Genomic DNA, 20288 nt, shown 5'->3' with positions numbered 1-20288 from the left:
TATACAATGATCTCCTGGTCCTACTCATTTCACTCAGCATCACTTCATGTAAATCTCTCCAGGCCTTTCTGAAATCATCCTGTTGGTCATTTCTTACAGAACAATAATATTCCATAATATTCATATATCACAATTTATTCAGCCAATCTCCAATTGATGGGCATCCATGAAGTTTCCAGTTTCTGGCCACCACAAAGAAGGCTGCCACAAACATTCTTGCACATACAGGCCCCTTTCTCTACTTTAAGATCTCTTTGGGATATAAGTCCAGTAGTAACACTACTGAGTTAAAGGGTATGCACAGTTTGATAACCTTTTGAGCATAGTTCCAAATTGCTCTCCAGAATGGCTAGATGTATTCACAATTCCACCAACATGTATCAGTGTCCCTGTTTTCCCACATTCCCTCCAACATTCTGCATTATCTTTCTCTATCATTCTAGCCAATCTGACAGGTGTGTAGTGGTATCTCAGAATTGTCTTAATTTGCATTTCTCTGATTAATAATGTTGCTGTCTATTTTTTCTTGCAACTCTCTTAACTTCTCTGTTAGGAAGTTAGATGCTATACTGTTAGGATTACCGGGTGAGAACTCAGGTTGTCTGGACAGTGACAAGGTGAGAATTCAGGTTGTCTGGACAATTACAAGGTGAGAACTCAGGTTGACTTGACAGTTCTCTGGCTCAGACCTTTGGTTTGGGCCTTTAAAGGGGAGTTTACACCTTAGGAATTCTAAGAGGAGCAAGTTAATTGGTTGGAGTACTTCTTCCCAGAAGCCCTTGCATTATCCCACGCCCATTCTCTGGGAGGATAAAAGAGGACACCACTCCAGAGATAGAAGAAGTCTCTGCGCTACATCAGGCTTGACGCAGCTCTCTGCAGGAAGGGAAGTCACTTCTCTGGACAAGAGTTAATGGCAACTGTCTGGAGACAATGGTGCTCTACAGGAAGAAGAATCTGTCCGAGAGATTTGAGTTGACACAGCAGATCTCTTCCCAGAGAGCGATTGGCAGCTTCTGGAGACAACAGCACACTACACTATACCACTTGGTGCATATATATTTAGTATTGATATTGCTTCATTGTCTATGCTACCCTTTAGCAATATATAGTTTTCTTCCTTATCTCTTTTAATTAGATTAATTTTTGCTTTTGCTTGATCTGAGATAAGGATGGCTACCCCTGCTTTTTTACTTCACCTGAAGCATAATAGATTCTGCTCCAGCCTTTTATTTACTCTGTATATATCACCCTGCTTTAAATGTGTTTCCTGTAAACAACATATTGTAGGATTCTAGCTTTTGATCCAATCTGCTATCTGCCTTTACTTTATGGGACAGTTCATCACATTTACATTTATGGATAAAACTACTAATTATGTATTTCCTGCCATCTTATTATCCACAGATTATGCTTTTCTTTTTCTTTTCCCCTTACCTCCCTCCCCAGTATTAAACTTATGGGCAACACTTGCCTCACGCAGCTCTCCCTCTTTAGAATCCCTCCTACTCCCTTGGATTCCCTTCCTCTTTCTTATACCTTTCCCTTATTACTCTTTTCCTTTTCCCTTTTCCTCTCCCACTTTTTAATGAGGTGAGAGAAGTATCTCTGTAAACCAAATATGTCTAATATTTTCTCTTTGAGCCAAATCTGATGAGAATAAGATTCACACAATGTTCCTCCCCATCCCTAAATTCCCCCAGATATGATAGGTTACCTTTGCCTCTTTGTGGGATGTAATTTCCCTCTTTTTATCTCCTTTTCCCTTTTTTGATACTATCCCCTTTCCACTTCTACTTTCCTTTTTTTTGTATTATAACAGTAAAATCAAATTATAAATGCGCTCTTTATGTATGCCCATAACAGAAATACAGTTCTCAAGAGTTCTTTTTATCTTTTATGTTTTTCTTGAGTCCTATATTTGGAGATCAAATATTTTGTTTAGCTCTGGTTTTTTCATTTAGGAATAAATGGAATTCATCTGTTTCACTGAATGTCCATCTTCTTACCAGGAAGAAAATGCTCAGCTTAGCTGGATAGTTTATTCCCGGCTGCATTCCAAGTTCTTTTGCCTTTAGGAATATCAAATTCCAGGACCTTAGAACCTTTAATGTGGAATCAGTTAGATCATGAGTGATTCTTATTGTGACTCCTTGGTATTTAATTTTTTTTTCTGGCTGCTTGTAATATTTTTTCTTTAGTCTGAGTTCTGAAATTAACCACAATATTCCTTGGAGTTTTTTATTTTGAGGTCTCTTTCAGAAGGTGTTTGGTGAATTCTTTCAATGCCTATTTTACCTTCTGATTCTATTACATCTAGCACTTCTCTTTGATGATTTCCTGCAAAATAGTGGCTAGGCTCTTTTTTCATCATAATTTTTAGGAAGTCCAATAATTCTTAGATTCTCTCTCCTAGATCTAGTTTCCATCTGTTGTTTTTCCAAGTAGATATTTAACATTTTTTTCTAATTTTTTTATTTTTTGGGTTTTGCTTGACTGATTCTTGATGTCTCAACGAATCATTCATTTCTATTTGTTCAGTTCTGATTTTTAATGAGTTTTCTTTATTATCTTTTTTTTTTTTTTTTTTTTTTTTTTTTTACTTTTTTGTATGTGTCCAATTGAGTTTGTAAATGAGTTGTTTTGTTCTATGGAATTTTTTCCCATTTCACTAATTTTTTTTTTTTTTTTACTGATTTATTTTCTTTTTCCAATTCACAAATCCTACTTTCCTGGGAGTTCTTTATCTTTTCCAATTCACAGATTCTGTTGCCCTGGGAGTTATTTATTTTTGCAATTCACATTTCAGGAAATTGTTTTCTTTTTCCACTTTATTAAATTTTTCTTGTCATGATTTGTATGCCTTTTTCATGCTCTTTTGCAGAGCTTCGTTTTCTTTTCCCCATTTTTCTTCTAGCTCTCTTTTAAGATCTTTTATAATTTCTTCTAGGAGCCTTGTGTGATAGCGACCAGGTTACATTCCCCTTTGGGGTTTTGTCTGGAGACTGTCTGCTATTATCTCTTCAGGGTTGGAAACCTGCTCTCTTTCTGGATAGAAGCTATCAATAGTTAGAGTTTGCTTGGCTTTTTTACTCATTTTTTTTAAAAGCTCTTAAGGTCTGCCTTCAGAGCAAAGAGGTTGTCAGCTTCCTCTATAGAACAGGGATAGATAGATGGACAGAAGCTGTCCTGTAAATGGGCTGCAAAGAGTGGCCAAGCTGCAGAAGTGCCCTGTGAAGAGCCCTGCAGCAGAAGTGGTTCTGCTCTGGGAAGAGTGCTGCACTGAAAAGTTCTACTGCCCCAGCAAAGCCCTGCCATCCCCTGCAGAAGTGTGGTTGCTCAGGGCAGAGCCCCTCTCCCACCTCTGCATAAGTGGGGCTGCCCTCTGCCCCCTCCTGCAGAAGTATGGCTGCCCTGGGCAAAAACCCTATGCTGTAGAATAGGGCTGCACAACTATGCTGTGGTCCCTGCTGAGTCACTTCTGGTGCTGGGTGAGTGTAGCCAGGTCTTGCTAAGCTCTGAGGTTTTTTGGAGTACACTCTATCTTTGCGGGTTTGTGTAACTTCTCTGCTGATCTACTGCTTTGCAACCAAAGCAGAGCAACCAACCTGTGGTAGAGTCCTCTCTGCAAATTCACCTATGGAGACTGCCTCACTCTGGTCCACTCAGTGTGCTAGCCTCTGTTCTGCCTCCCTGCCTCTGCTGGCCTACTCCCGCCTATCAGGACAAACTTTTTCTGGCGATTTTCCAGATTATTTTAAGCTGGTAATTTGTTGTACTCCCAATATTCGTGGATTTTACCAGTCAAGCACTATTTCTGAGGCTGAATTTGGTGAGGGTAGAAGGGGAGCTTAGAATGAAGCTATCTTGGCCCTATCCTATCAAAAAAAATTTTTTTAAATCAAATAAGAGATATTGAAGAAAAACTAAAAAAAAAAAATCACTCAAGAAAAATAAGATAAAAAACAAGAAAATTATGAAAAAAAAAAAAGTTTAGCCAACGAGAAAAGGAGATACAGAGTTTCAAAGATGAAAATAATTCTTTGAAAATTAGAATTGGGCAAGGGGAAGCCAGTGAAACTATGAGAGACCACAAAATAACAAAACAGATTATTAAGAATAGGAAAATAGAACAAAATGTGAAACATCTTATAATAAAAATGACTGGTGTGGAGAACAGATCAAGAAGAGAAAACATAAGAGTAATCGAAAGTTGTGACCTGAAAGAGAATCTTGACACAATAATGTAGGAAATAATCCAAGGGAATTGTCCTAGAATGATAGAATATGAGGGAAAAGTAGAAAAAAATCCACTGATCACCACCTCAATGAGATCCTTTATGGAAAACACATGGCAATATCATTGCCAAGTTTCAAAACCCCCCAGATCAAAGAAAATTTTTGCAAGAAACAAGAAAAAAAGCAATTAAAATATACTGGAATTACAATTAGAATTGTATAGGACTTAGCAGCAGCTTCAATAAAAGACTGCAGGTCCTGAAATCATATCTATCAGTAATCGAAAGAACTAGGCCTGCAGCCAGAAATATTTTATCCAGCAAAATTATCTATAATATTGAATGGGGGAAAAATGGACATTCAATAAATGTGCAGATTTTCAAGACTTTCTATCAACCAAATCTGAACTTACTAGAATATATAACATATAAAAGCCAATATCAAAGGTCATTTTCAAGGAACTTAACATGGACAGATTGTTTATGGTTTATTTTTTTTTTTACATGGAAAATGTATGCTATATGTTTAAGATTCACATCAACAATAGGGTAGCTAAAAAGAAAAATTGGCAAAGTTAAGGTAAAATAGTAATTATGTTATACAAATGAGGTGCAGAGGAAGAATGGATAGAGGCATTAGAGGGACGAGGAGGACTCATAGTTCTGAAAACCCACTCACATGGGAATGGATTTAATAGGCAGCATTACATCTATACTATGAAGGCTATATCACTCTCCAAAGTCTAAAAAGTTATAAGGGGGAGATGGGAGGATGGGGAAGCAAAGGGTGAGGAAAGAAGATAATGGAGGGATTTTTGGATGAGGGGAGGTTAAATAATAGCAAGGCAAGTTAAGTAGCAGAATTAAAGCAAAAAAGTCAGCAGGGATAGGAAAAATGTGTGTGTATCTACAGATGTATACATAAATATATCTTTTAACTATAGCTTGCTTGGGCTATAGTTGTGGGGATAAAAGGGGGAAAAGAATAAAGTAAATAAAGTATACAGCAGAAAACAAAAAGCAATTTACAAGAAAATAAAGAAAAAAGTGGACATTCATAAATATAATTTCTTCTAGCAATATATATGCTTTCTTGATCTGGTAAATTTTGAATCCTCCCTGATATTCCGCTGGGCACATGACAATATTCTCTTTTGTTTTGTTTTATTTTGTATTGTATTCCTATTCTGTTTTCTGTTTTTCTCCAGATTCCTCTTCCATATAGCTGACTACTTCTTGTTAATTTTCTTTGTTGTATCATTATTTATGTCCCTGACTATAAGTATCCCCTAAAATGATATCCTTGATTTTCTTCTCTTTACTCTCTCACTTGTTTATCATATCATGGGTTCAATTATCATAAATATACAGGAAACTCTTGCTTTTTCAAATAAGATAAATTTTAAATAATAAGTTAAAAAAAATAAAAAAGTTGACCAGTGGGATAGATTAGGAACAAAAGCCCCAGAAGTTCTGTTACATATCATAGAGCTTGATAAATTTAAAGACCTCAATTCCTGAGATAGGGTCTATTTGACAAAACCGACCAGGAAAACTAGAAGCAGGCTGAAAGAAAGTAGGTTTAGACCATTGCATACTTTGGATTATAACCTAGGAAAATAGATCACAACATAAACAATTTTGAGGAACTAAGAAGAAACTTTTTACAACTATGTCTAGAAGAACCCTTAACTAAACAAAGGATAGGAAGAATTAGAGGAATAGAAGTGGACAATTTTGAGTATGAAAGTGAAATTGTTTTACATAAACAAAATCAATGTAGCTAAAATTAAGAGGGAAACAGTAAAATAAGAATGAATTAATATTAGATATTCCAAAAAAAATCTAGGATATATAGAAAACCAGTTTGTTCTCTCTCTCCTCTCTCTCTCTCTCTCTCTCTCTCTCTCTCTCTCTCTCTCATACACACACACACACACACACACACACACACACACACACACACCATTGCCATTCCCAAATAGATAAATGGTCAAAGGATATGAACAAGCTATATCCCCAAGAAAATCAAGTTAACTTCCTTGCTTACCATCTAGTCCTCAATTCTTTGTAACCTTAGTTTCTGATCTCAGCACTCAACTGAATATGAACTCTCTGAGGTTACAAAGTCTTTTCATAGCAAAATCCATAACTTTTTTAGTCTCTGCAACTTTTGACTCTCAAAACAGTCTTTTCCTCTTAGATATTCTCTTTTTTCCTTAGTTTTTGTGCCATTGTTCTCCCTGGATTCTTCTTCCACCTAGCTGACTGCTTCTTGTTAATGTTTTTTTGCTGTATCATCATTTATTCCCTCTCAATAAGTATCCCCTAGGATGATATCCTTGATTCTCTTCTCTCTCTTCTTTCACTTGTTTATCAGATATCATAGGTCCAATTATCATATCTATACAGAGGCAACTCCTAGATCTATGTATTGCCAATCCTAATCTCTCTTCTGAGTTCCAGTTTCACATAGCCAGCTTCTAGTAGCACTTTGAAATAAATGATTTGTAGACATTTCAAACTCAGTATTTAATTTTAGATGAAAGAGTACTTCCTTATTCATTAAACTATTAAGTTCTTCATCATTTAAACTTTCTTGAGACTCCATTTCTATCATCTCTATAATGGGAATAACAAATGATGGTGGTGATGATGATACTGGAGGCAGCTAGATAGTATAATGGATAGAGTACAGTACAGTGCCAGACCTGGAGTTTAGAGGCTCTTAGTTCAAGCCCTGCCTCAGACACTCACTAGTTGTGTGACCTTGGGCAAATCACTGTTTGTCTTAATTTCCCCATCTACAATTTAGGGATAATAATAGCATCTACCTCCCAGGGTTGTTGTAAGGATAAGTGCCTGGCACAAAGTAATCACCATAAATGTTAACTACGATAATGATAATAATGTTGCCTGGAATGCTCTTCCTTTCTTTGTCTTCCTTCAAGACTAAACTTAAATCCCATCTTCTGCAAGAAGCCTTTCTCTGTCTTTGCTCCCTCTATCTCACGGATAATACCTTCCCTCTGAGATTACCTTCCTTTTATTATATATGTATTTTACATGTATATAGTTATTTCCATGAGGTCTACTCTTTTGTATCTTCAGCTTAATTTAGCACAATGCCCAGTATACAGTAAGTGCTTAATCAACCTAATAAGTGACTACTGATTGATTATTGATTAATGATTTGGCTGCCTCTATATGATCCCTCTGCAACCCTCTTCCACACTCTGAGGAGGCATTGCCATTTGGTAAAGATCAGTTTCTGCCAAGATCAGGCTCCACTTCTGCTTAAAGACTACAATTGGCTGCAAGTTGAGGGAAAAATTAACATTTTTTTTTCTCTCCTTTTTTCCTTCTTTTTCTAGCTATTTTATTTTCCATGACTCATTCTATGTTCAACCTTAGGGCTCTATTATGGGCAAGAAAGGCAAAAAAGTTAAACATTTTATATGAATGTTATCTCTGGTCATTAATTCTTAACTCATGCCAAAGAGAGGCACGTCTAGTGTGTATGAGGGGGGATTTTTTTTAGTCAAAAAGATAAGGCTGAAACGTTCTATATTTTAGGAAAAGGAAAAAGGTTTGGTTAAAACAAGACCTTTGCAAAATTTCTCTTTTTAAAATAAAATTTCATCATTTTTTTTTTTTACAAATTAAACTTAGCTACATTTTAAGATCTTTAGTTTGATAAATACAAATAAAATAATGTCTTTTATAACTAAGTATTCATATGTGTTCACCTTTGAAAAAATGAAATTAAATTCTTCTGGATTACATACTAATGAAGTTTACTGTGAAAAAATCTGATGCTTAATAAATATCTGTTGAATTTAATTGAATAGTTAGGATAAATATTTTAAAAATGTCCTATTAAAAAATTAGAGGATAATATGATTCTGTTGCTCACATCTAATGATGGAGAATGAATTTACAACCAGCTGCTACATAGAATATTATAAAGCCAAAATAAATAACATTAATTATATAAAAATAAAAAGCTTTTAAACAAATAAAATAAGAATCTGGAAAAGAAGAAAAGGTACAGATTAGGAAAATCATTGCAAAAAAGACAAAAGAATAACCCCAAACCAAAACTCGTAAATGAGAGTTTGATAATCAAGATGCTTAGGGAATCAACAACAAAAAAAAATTTAAATTAAAAACTATTCACCCTCAATTGATAAGTTACCAAAGCATGGAAAGAAAGCATTCTCAAAAGAAGAAATGCAAACTATCAACAATCATTTGAAAACTACTCAAAATCATTAATATCAGAGAAATGCAAATTAAAAGAACTTGGGGTATTAACATGACATAAAAATCAAATTGGCATAAATACTAAGTGATGTAAAAATTTCAAGAATGATCTTAAAGTAAAAGTCACAGTAAGTCAGGTGTTTGTAAACTTTTTGGGTTTTGTGTCCCTTTATGCTCTTAAAAATTATTGAACCCAATCTACTTTAATAAATATTAAGTGCCTACTTTATGTCAGGCACTGAGCTAAATTGAGATACAATTAATTTTGAAAAGGACATCCTTTGTCCTGAAGGAGCTTGCAATCTAAAAGGAATAAGGAAAAAAAAAAAAGGCACACAAAAGGAGTCAGGAAAGGTGTGTCTAGAAGAGGGGAACAGGACACTAGGAAATATCTGAGGGCTGGGAGTGCAACATTTAGTCAGGGAAGCAGATTAAAATGAAGTGAGCTAAGAATATAGTTTCTGCCTCCATAAAGGAAGTCATTAGGAGAAATTGGTAATTCTGTCTTTCAGCTGTTCAGTCAGAGAGGAGAGAAAGCTGAGGGAGATGAAGTCAACAAATGTTTGAGTTATTTGGATGGTGAAGAGTTTAGAAGTGATAAGCTTGTTATAGAAGGGGCATCTCATGCAAAATGGACCCCCCCCAAGGTATTTTTGTGTGTGGGTAGTAGGGATTTAAAAGTCTCAGAATTATTACAAAAATAGTTTTGATCTCACAGACTCCCTGAAAATTTATTGGGGATTCCCAGGGATCCTCAGACTGTACCCTCAAAATTGATGCTCTAAGTTGTTGTAGTTGTAGTTGTTGAGTTGCTCCAATCATTTTCTTTTTTATTATTATTATAGCTTTTTATTTACAAGATATATGCATAGGTAATTTTTCAGCATTGACAATTGCAAAACCTTTTGTTCCAATTTTTCCCCTTCTCCCCCCCCCCCCAGATGGCAGGTTGACCAATACACGTTTAATATGTTAAAGTATAAGTTAAATACAACATATGTATATATGTCTATACAGTTATTTTGCTGTACAAGAAGAATCGGACTTTGAAATAGTATACAATTAACCTGTGAAATCTAAAATGCAGGGTAACAAAAATGGAGGGATTGGGAATTCTATGTAGTGGTTCTTATTCATATCCCAGACTTCTTTCCATGGATGTAGCTGGTTCATTTCATTACTGCTCTATTGGAACTGATTTGGTTCATCTCATTGTTGAAGAGACCCACATCCATAAGAATTGATCATCATATAGTAATTGTTTTTGAAGTATATAATGATCTCCTGGTCCTGCTCATTTTCACTCAGCATCAGTTCATGTAAGTCTCTCCAGGCCTTTCTGAAATCATCCTGTTGGTCATTTCTTACAGAACAATAATATTCCATAACATTCATATACCACAATTTATTCAGCCATTCTCCAACTGATGGGCATCCACGTAGTTTCCAGTTTCTGGCCACTACAAAGAGGGCTGCCACAAACATTCTTGAACATACAGGTCCCTTTCCCTTCTTTAAGATTTCTTTGGGATACAAGCCCACTAGTTACACTGCTGGATCAAAGGGTATGCACAGTTTGATAACTTTTTGACATAGTTGCTCCAATCATTTTCAAAAATATTTTAGAATTGTTCAGAAAATTACAAAATTATTGTCTCCCCTCTACATTGCAGTTTTGACCTGACAATTGAGTTTATGTCCCCAAAAAAGTTATTGACAACAACAAAAGCCCTTTCTGTACAAAAATATACATATCAGCACTATTTGCAATAACAAAAAATAAGAAAGAAATTCTGTGCCTTGTGATTAGGGAATAGGGGAGAAACTCTATAATTTATAAAAGTAGCTGATAAAACACAAGCCTGCCCTTTCTTTTTAATAAATGATAAATTACAGAAGCAAAAAAAGTAAAACAAAAAAGATGTGTTATCAATCAAAACAACTCATATGTTGTTTTCTGTAATTGTTTTGGTGATTGGGGCTTTGTTTTAGGGACTGTATATTATAGTGGATTCAATTTTGAATACATTAGAGTTTTATATGATGTGTCAAAGATAGAATTTGTTTTCAAAAAAATAAAATAGAAAATTACATGCAAATTTAAGGTTTTATAAGGAAAAAAAAGGAAGAAGAAGAAAGAAGAGAAAGAGGAAATGGAGGTGGAAGAGAAGGAAAAAGAAATAAACAAGAACAAGAATGAGAAAGATAACAAGAAAAGAGAAAGATTTGGGGTCAAGAAGATTTGAATCCAAATCCTACCTTTGATTCATACTGGCTTTATTCACAGAAACAAATTGTTTAACCTCTCAGTGCCTGAGAGGTGTATATGGTATTAAAGAGGGACTAGCATCTCTGATGCGAGAGATTATCAAGCTGCTCATCTACTTGATAAGTGAGTATCTACCTGGTATTTACTTCTCACTTTGGCTTCAAGAAGCTGTAACATATGCAATGGTCACATCTTGTAAACCCACATCTTTCTAAGCTAAACTAGTCTCAAATCCAATGGTAGTAAGGAGGGTGTATATCCATGCATGGGAAGATTTGAAGGGCAGAATGGTCAGATGAGAACAATTTATTCCAGTAGCCATGAAGGTGGCTGAAACAAGTACTATGGAGGGTTTAGAATTTGATCAGACAGCAAAGACAACAAAGTCATCCACTGCATCCCAGGTTATTGTTAATCATATTGGCTTTTGTCCTGCACAAACCCATTTAGAATGTATTGCAGAATATGATATAGAATGTGTGTCTCAGCTTAATATCTGTCAGACTTTTTTTTCCAGTTTTTTCCAGCACTTTTTTTTAATCAAGTAACTTTTTTCCTAGGTAATTTATGTTTTCCACTTTAATAAATACTGGATTGAGTTCTATTGTCCTGCTCTCTCTTTTCCTCAGTTCTTTGGCCCAGCATTGTCATTTCAGAGTTTTGCAGCATGTGGGTTTAAAAAAAATTGATTCCCAGCAGGCTTTTGCTCCTGAAGGCCTGTCACCTGTCATATTAAGCTGGCTGGTACTATCTCTTCTCAATCCTGGGGCCTAGGATCTCCATGGCACTGGAAGGAGGGAAAGGACACTGGAGTACAGAGGTGGGTTTCATTGTAAGTGTGTAACAGGTCTTCTGGTCTGCCATTTCAAACTTGCTGCTAGTAATGGGAGTTGGGAATGGTGTGCTGAATGAATTTAGGGTAATCGACTGTCGGTTAATGTTTTTTGTTATGTTTTGTTTTTACCTTTTGGGCGTCCTAGACCAGAGCTTCTTAAACCATGGGTTACAATCACACGTGGGTTCTCATAACTAAATGTGGGATTGTAAAATTATGGTTTATTATCAGTAAATATTTTATCTGTATACCTACCTGCATTAGACCAAGAAGACAGTTGAAGTTGCTTTATCTCTGGCACTTAATTTCTATTTTGGAGAGTTCTGAGAAGTTTTGGGGTTGGAAGAAAGTCTAGTCTTCCTTCTTCTTGTTTACATGCCTAACATGTTAACTCTTTGTTATTACATTGAGGAGAGAGTAAAAGATTGATCAAAGATCAATTTTTGCATCATAGAACCTTTTGGAAGCCCCCTTTTAGAATAATTTTTTCTAAATAATTGGAGGACATGTTACATATCAGTTAGAGATTGATAAAAATGAAGGTGTATTTTTTTTCTTGTTCCAGTTCAGAGACCCCTTAAAATCTACCTATAGATTTCTTGGTCCGTGGATCCCAAACTAAGAATCCCTGATCCAAAAATTCTCAATGGCCTTTATGAGCATACAGTTAGACTTCTATTCAAAACTCTTTAGATGGTCTACTAAAAGAATGTGAGCTCTGAGTGGATAGGAAATATCTCACTCTAATATTTGTGTCCCTAGTATTCAGCATAGGTACGTAGAAGGCACTGAAGAATACTTATGGATTGTTGGCAAGATCTGACATTGTGAAGTCCAGGTTAGCACCCTGGATGTCTTAGAATCAGCCAGAGTCAGGATAAGCAAAAGTCCTTGGTCTTTATTCTTGGTCTTTAGGGGTAGCAGTGAAGGGGATGGACACAAGCTCTCCACAACCTCCTTTCTCCTCATCCACCTCAAAAGTGACTCTGGCTTGTCTTACTACACCCCCTAATCCCTACTACAATTATCTGTATACACCAAAAGATTGAGCCAGCACAGAATAGTGGGAAGGGACATTTTCCAAGCATATGCTAATAGAGTATTGTCCAATAGATAATTAGCCTTAAGTGCTCAGTTATCTAATTCCAGTGTACCTATTCACATGATATTAGAGAATGATTTATATTAATGCCATAGTTAATGACTTAAGTTTCCTTTTTTTATTTGTGACTCATAGATCTTAGCCAGGAATGCTCATTTTGAGTCCCACTTTGAATAGCTGTGATTGTGAATATCCAAAGGTAGCATGAAAGGATATTTGCTCAAAGCGTCATTTGGAGATACATTTTAAATAAACCAATAAGTGTTGATGAGTTTTTTCTTACTATTATTACCAGAAGTAAATCTTAAAAGATTGTAAAATGATTCATTTAAAGACAACTCTCTAATATTTATACAATTTCTTAGGAGGGAAGCAGAGGGGAGAAGGTCAGGTATAGATGGACCTATGATTTTATTGGTTTGGGAAACACCAAATATGAAAAGTCGCTCCTCTAATGGAGATCAGCAGCTTTCCCTAGATCATGGTTTTAGACAGAGAATTATCTGGATCACTGAGAGGATGTCGTGACTAGTTCATGTATTATGGTAGATATTGTATAAGAGTGTGCTAATAGCTTGAACCAGTATTCAGTTTTCAGTGTGAGAATTCACACCTTAGAAACCAGCAAATGGAAGAGGAAAAGGTTCATAGGCCTCCTTGAAACCAGGTATTCAATTAACAGGAATATTTTTTTTCTTTTTCTTTTTTTTAAGTTAATTTTATAATTATAACATTTTTTTTGACAGTACATATGCATAGGTTTTTTTTTTTTTTGTTTTGTTTTTTGTTTTGTTTTTTACATTATCCCTTTACTCCCTTCTGTTCTGAATTTTTCCCCTCCTTCCCTCCACCCTCTCCCTTAGATGGCAGGCATTCACATATTAAATATCTTATATATATCCTAGGTACAATATAAATGTACAGAACTGAATTTTGTTGTTCTTGTTGTTGCAAAGGAAGAATTGTATTCGGAAGGTAAAAATAATCTGGGAAGAAAAACAAACAAAAAAAATGCTCAAAGTTTACACTCATTTCCCAGTGTTCCTTCTCGGGGTGTAGCTGATTCTGTCCATCACTGATCAATTGGAATTGGATTAACTCTTCTCTATGTTGAAGATATCCACTTCTATCAGAATACATCCTCATACAGTATCATTGTTGAAGTATAAAATGATCTCCTAGTTCTGCTCGTTTCACTCAGCATCAGTTGAAGCTCTCCAAGCCTCTCTGTATTCCTCCTGTTGGTTATTTTTTACAGAACAATAATATTCCATAACATTCATATACCATAATTTACCCAACCATTCTCCAATTGATGGGCATCCATTCATTTTCCAGTTTCTAGCCACTACAAAAAGGGCTGCCACACACATTTTGGCACATACAGGTTCTTTTCCCTTCTTTAGTATTTCCTTGGGATATAAGCCCAGTAGTAGCACTAGCAGGAAGATTTTTGACAGTTTCCAAACAGTGTAAAAAGTGGTGTGTTAAGTGTCCCACAAAGAACTTTCTCTTATAGAGGATTATTATGGAAAAATAAAAACAAAGCAGAGATATTGGTTCAACAATTGTGAGATAATTCTTTTTTTAAATTAATTTTATAATTATACATTTTTGACAGTATATATGCATGAGTAATTTTTTTTATAACATTATCCCTTGTATTCATTTTTCCAGATTTTCCCCTCTCTCCCTCTACTCCCTCCTCGAGATGACCGCAATCTCATACATTTTACATGTGTTACAGTATAACCTAGATATAATATATGTGTGTAAATCCAATTTTCTTGTTGCACGTTAAGAATTGGATTCCAAAGGTATAAGTAACCTGGGTAGATAGACAGTAGTGCTAATATTTTACATTCAATTCCCAGTGTTCTTTCTCTGGGTATAGTTGTTTCTGTCCATCATTGATCAGCTAGAAGTGAATTGGATCTTCTCTATGTTGAAGATGTCCACTTCCATCAGAATACATCTTCACACAGTATTGTTGTTGAAGTATAGTGATCTTTTCTGGTTCTGCTCATTTCACTCAGCATCAGTTCATGCAAGTCTCTCCAAACCTTTCTGAATTCATCCTGCTGGTCATTTCTTACAGAGCAATAATATTCCATAGCCTTCATATACCATAATTTACCCAACCATTCTCCAATTGATGGACATCCATTCATCTTCCAGTTTCTAGTCACTACGAAAAGGGCTACCACAAACATTTTGGCACATACAGGTCCCTTTCCCCTCTTTAGTATTTCTTTGGGATATAAGCCCAGTAGTAGCACTGCTGGATCAAAGGGTATGCACAGTTTGATAACTTTTTGGGCATAGCTCCAGATTGCTCTCCAGAATGGCCGGATTCTTTCACAACTCCACTAACAATGTATTAGTGTCCCAGTTTTCGCATAGCCCCTCCAACATTCATCGTTATTTGTTCCTGTCATCTTAGCCAATCTGACAGGTGTGTAGTGATATCTCAGAGTTGTCTTAATTTGCATTTCTCTGATCAGTAGTGATTTGGAACACTTTTTCATATGAGTGGATATAGTTTCAATTTCATTATCTGAGAATTGTCTGTTCATATCCTTTGACCATTTATCAATTGGAGAATGGCTTGATTTCTTATAAATTAGGATCAATTCTCTGTATATTTTGGAAATGAGACCTTTATCAGAACCTTTAACTGTAAAAATATTTTCTCAATTTGTTACTTCCCTTCTAATCTTGTTTGTATTAGTATTGTTTGTACAGAAACTTTTTAGTATGATGCATTCAAAATCTTCTATTTTGTGATCAGTAATGATCTCTAGTTCTTCTCTAGTCATAAATTCCTTCTTCCTGTGAGATAATTCTTAAAAGGCAAAGAATAGGGACAAACAAAAGACAATAAGGAAAGGAAAATGAAAGTTTGAATTTCTTTACTCGAGATTTAACCAGAAGATTCAAAGATAAATTGAGGTGTCAAGTAAAATTATAGGATTTAATATATGTGTATACATCTATATATCTATATATATCTGTAAATATTATATATAACATATGTATTTGCACATATACATATAAATGGAAAAACAAAACATAGCCATATTAATTATCTATATTAAATGTACTTGTGACCGTATAGACATATCATCAAAAAAGCATTTATTGTCGTCATTGTTTGTATTTTTTTTGAAGAAGACCAATAACATCAAAGAGTGATATCTTGATTCATGGATAAATTGAATTCAAGTGAGAGAGACAGTCAACAACCTCATTCTTCCAGAGATATTGAAGTCTAGTAGCAAGACAAAAGTCAAGATGACTGGCAATGGCCTGGGATGCGGTGTCTTCTATGTCTGAATAACCTCTAAGAGTTACACAGTATGTGCTTCAACAGTCTTCATAGCCATTGGAATAAATGGTTCTCATCTACCTATTGTGCCTTGTGAAGTCATCACATGCTTGGGGAAGACTCACCAATAGCTTGCCCAATAGGTTTGAAGCACCTTCAACCTGGTTTAGTCTGTGTGCTGAGAAAGTTTTACTGAGGTGTGGCCACTGTACATTCTGTACCTTCTTGGAATCACAAGTAAGAGTTGGGTAACAGGTGGACACCAAAGGTGAATGAATAGCACTGAAAAGGACCTCATGCCTGAGGTGCTGGTGTTGGGGAAAAGCTTGGGAGTCCAGACTAGTGTCATGAATAGTGGATTAGAAATTTATATGCTTTATACATAAATGTCTATTATGCATAGATATTTATGTCTGTATTATTGCAAAAGTATTTGCAGGCTCAGATCCATCTCCAAGTCAAGGGGCAAAGTTTATTATAATTATAATGCCAATTATAGCAGGCTACATTCCAGAAGAAGTTAGCAAAGAACAAGAAGCAGGAAGATAAATTTATAGAGAAAAGTTAGATAAACCAGATGCTTCATGTCACTAATATGCTAATTTTATGACTTAAAGGTGTAGTTGAGGAGTGGTCTGGTTCTGACTTTGTGCCCAGGTGCACATATTCAGTATTCATAGTTCTCTGGGCAGAGCTTATGAGAGAAATTTCTAGAGGTGTGTTTTTAGGCCTGAAATATCAGGTCAAGTAGTAGCCACTCAATTTTGTTCTGAGTCTGTGTTAACTTTAAATACCTCATTATTGTTGTTCATTAGTTTTAGAAACTCTGTTTTCCCTGACCAACAGGCTGTTATCTAACAGCTAGCAATATTTGTGGCCTCAGCATCCTGATCATATAGAATAAACTGGGACAGGATAGCATAGGGGAAGAAATAAATAATTTCTAATACATCATTCCCAAGGCCAGGTGGCCTTAGGGTTATTTCTACATCCTTCTTAAAGGCTGCACCATATCATTGGTCTTCCCTGAACTCCTTATATCCTTTGTGAGCCTATTGATGTTAAAAAAAACAAAAAAACAAAAAACATTATGTTTTTAATGTCAGCTAAAAATTATTAAATCCCTGGTCCAAATAACACTTACTAGGTTAATTTAGTTGCCAATAAGCTATTTTTAAATCAAATGCAGTAATCATCACTTATATCTAGTATTAGGATTTGTATTCTATGGAATTTACTGTATGCTAAAGGTCTCCAAGAAATAGCAATATATACATCTTAGATGATTGTTGACTCCTCACTAAAAGATTGAAGAACAATTCTTCATGTGTTACACAGTAACTTTTATAGTAAAAATTCTTAAACAAGTAATGGCATCATCTTTGTTGAGAAATATATAAATTATGCTGTGCTTACTCAATCTACTGATTAAACTGAGGTAGAATTTAGAATTTGTGTGGCTTTATAAACTAACTAAAGGGAGTTATGAATTCAGATTGTTTTTGAATATGATTTTTATGGAATCCTTATTCTTTTAATTCTAAAATATGGAGGATATAACATTTTAATTTAAAAAATCATTCAGTGAATTAGCATTTGTTAAATGCCTATTATGTACCAGACACTGTACTAGGTGCTGGTGATATAAAGTTAAAAATCATTATCTCTGTCCTCAAGGATTTTGCATTCTCTTGCAGAAGACATATCTGAGTATATAGACGAGGCAAGCTAAAGAAGAGAAAAGTTTTTATCTCAGTATCACTTTTTAATATAATTAGCTTTCAAATAATTGGAGAAAATTATCATTCTGATAATTAACTCAGTAGTATTTATTTTCATAGTTTTAAGAAGCAATCCTCTTTTCACCACACTAAAAAAAAAAAATGACTGTAATGAGAAATGGAAGAATTTGAGTAGTCTAAAAGTATCTAGAGTATTATTAGGGGAAATTCACTTACTGAAAAGTATTTGAGTAGCTGGAGTTCATCTTGGAGTTTGTGTTGTGTGTATGTTCTACTTCCAGTTAGAAAATGTCATCATTCAAAATCCCTACTAGTAAAAGCAAAGCATTACAGAATTGAAAGGGAATTTGGATATTATCTGATCCTGAAGCTCAAGAATCCACTAGGAGTTAATGGCAGAGCTGAGCATGAATCCCAAATTTGTAGATCTCCCTAATCAAATATTTTTTACTATTCTTTTTTATCTTAATAACCTTTTAAAGGAGACATTTGTTTTCTTGATTAAGACTTGTCAAAATTAAATGATCATACCTTCCCTGACTTCTCAGGAAGAGAGATGAAAAACACCAAAGGGAAGTGGGGAATCAGGCCAGATATTGTTAGCAGGTTTCTGGGCTGAAGGGTCTTATTAGAAACAGGTAAGCACTACCCCATCAGCATGGGAAGTATTACACAAGCACATAGTAATAGCGTACAGGGTATCAGTGATGACTCTCCCCACAGCCAGTGCAGGCTCAATGTGGTGTAACGAACATGAACTGTACATGTAAGTAGTGATATAACAAACAATATAAATCAAGATGGTGTTGTAAAAGATTTCCAGAAGTCCTAGAAGGAGAGTATGTAAACAACAATCACACATACATTTCCTTCAGCAGCCAAGAAATAGTCCAAAACCAATTCTAGCTTCCTCTCTTGTTATTCCAAATTGTAAACATAAAGCTCGAGCAGCCTGATGATATATAAAATGAGATTCTTGGGCTTCTTGAAACAAAGGAGTATTGGCCAACATGGTTAGAAGCCTATCTGCCTTTGAATTACTATCAAAAATTGGACCTGGAAGTCCACTATGAGAGTGGACATGCAAGATATAAATCTTACCTGGATGCTTTTTCACTTGCTCTTGAAGATCCTTAAAGAGCTGATATATATTAGAGGCTACACATTTTATTTGGGCCGTGGCAATTCTTTGTACTACACCTATTGAATAGGCCAAATCAGATATTATATTTATATCTCCGGGATAATAAGTAAGAGATAAAATGATTGCATACAATTCATTCTGCTGAGTGGACTGAAAAGGAGTTCTGACTATTCTCTTTATAGTTAAGTCACGAGAGTATATAGCACAAATATTATGTTTGGCCACATGTGTAAAGATAGTTGGTTCTTTAAGAGGAACTTTAGAAACCTTTTCTTCAAGAATTTATGGCCAACTATGTAATAATCAGGAGACCCGTGTTTAAAATTTGGAGCTGTGGTCAATAAAATTTGCTACTCTGGGATGGTTTCACAGCATACACTAATTTGTGCATTAGTATAAAAGGTATATCTCTTGTCAGGTCTTATTCCAGATTATTTTACTGCTTGCTTAATGGCCTTTAATAAAATTCTAGCCACAAGCACTGAATAAGGAGTAAGGCTTTGTTCTGGTTGTGCTGGGAGTTTCACCCACTCTACCACACTGTCTCTTGATGAAGGAGTGCTATGGGTGCCTCTTATGTAGCAAAAACTGACATTTCCAAGAGTTAAAGTGGCTTTTTCAACCACATTGGATAAAGCCAGTTCAACTTCTCTTAAAGCCTCTTGAGCTTCTTTTTTAAGCTGATGTGGTGAGTTTAAAGCACTGTCTCCCCTTAAAATATCATATAGTGGTTGCAATTGACAGGTAATGAAGCCTAACACTGGACACATCCATTGGATATCTCCTATCAATTTCTGAAAATCACTTAAGGTGTTTAGCTTTTCTGTTCTTAAGGAAAGTTTTTGTACTGTAAGCACCTTAGGTATACTTCATATCCTAAATATTGAAAAGGAGCATATCTTTGAATTTTTTCTGGAGCTATGTGCAATTTTTAGTTCCTTAGTGTTTCCATGGTCTTTTGTAGACATGCTTCTAACATTTGTTCCTCAGGTACACATCCCAATATATCATCCATGTAATGTAATAACATTACTTTAGGAAATGCTTTTTTTACTGGAGTAAGAGCAGCAGCAACATACATTTGACACATAGTAAGGCTGTTTTTCATTCCCTGTGGCAAAACTGTCCATTCATATCTTTTATAAGACTCAGCTAAGTTAATGCTGGGCACTGAAAAGGCAAATTTTTTCATATCCTCCTTATCTAGAGGGACAGAATAGAAACAATCCTTAATGTCTATAACCCAAAGAGGCCATTCTCTAAGCAACTGAGTAGGAGATGGAAGTCCAGGATTAAGAGTTCCCATAGTTTCCATCTGTTCATTTACTCTTCTTAGATCAGTTAACATCCTCCATTTTCCAGAT

Source organism: Sminthopsis crassicaudata, chromosome 2 (genome assembly GCF_048593235.1).
Source record: "Sminthopsis crassicaudata isolate SCR6 chromosome 2, ASM4859323v1, whole genome shotgun sequence".
Classification (NCBI taxonomy): domain Eukaryota; kingdom Metazoa; phylum Chordata; class Mammalia; order Dasyuromorphia; family Dasyuridae; genus Sminthopsis; species Sminthopsis crassicaudata.
Note: the sequence above shows the minus strand (reverse complement) of the source record.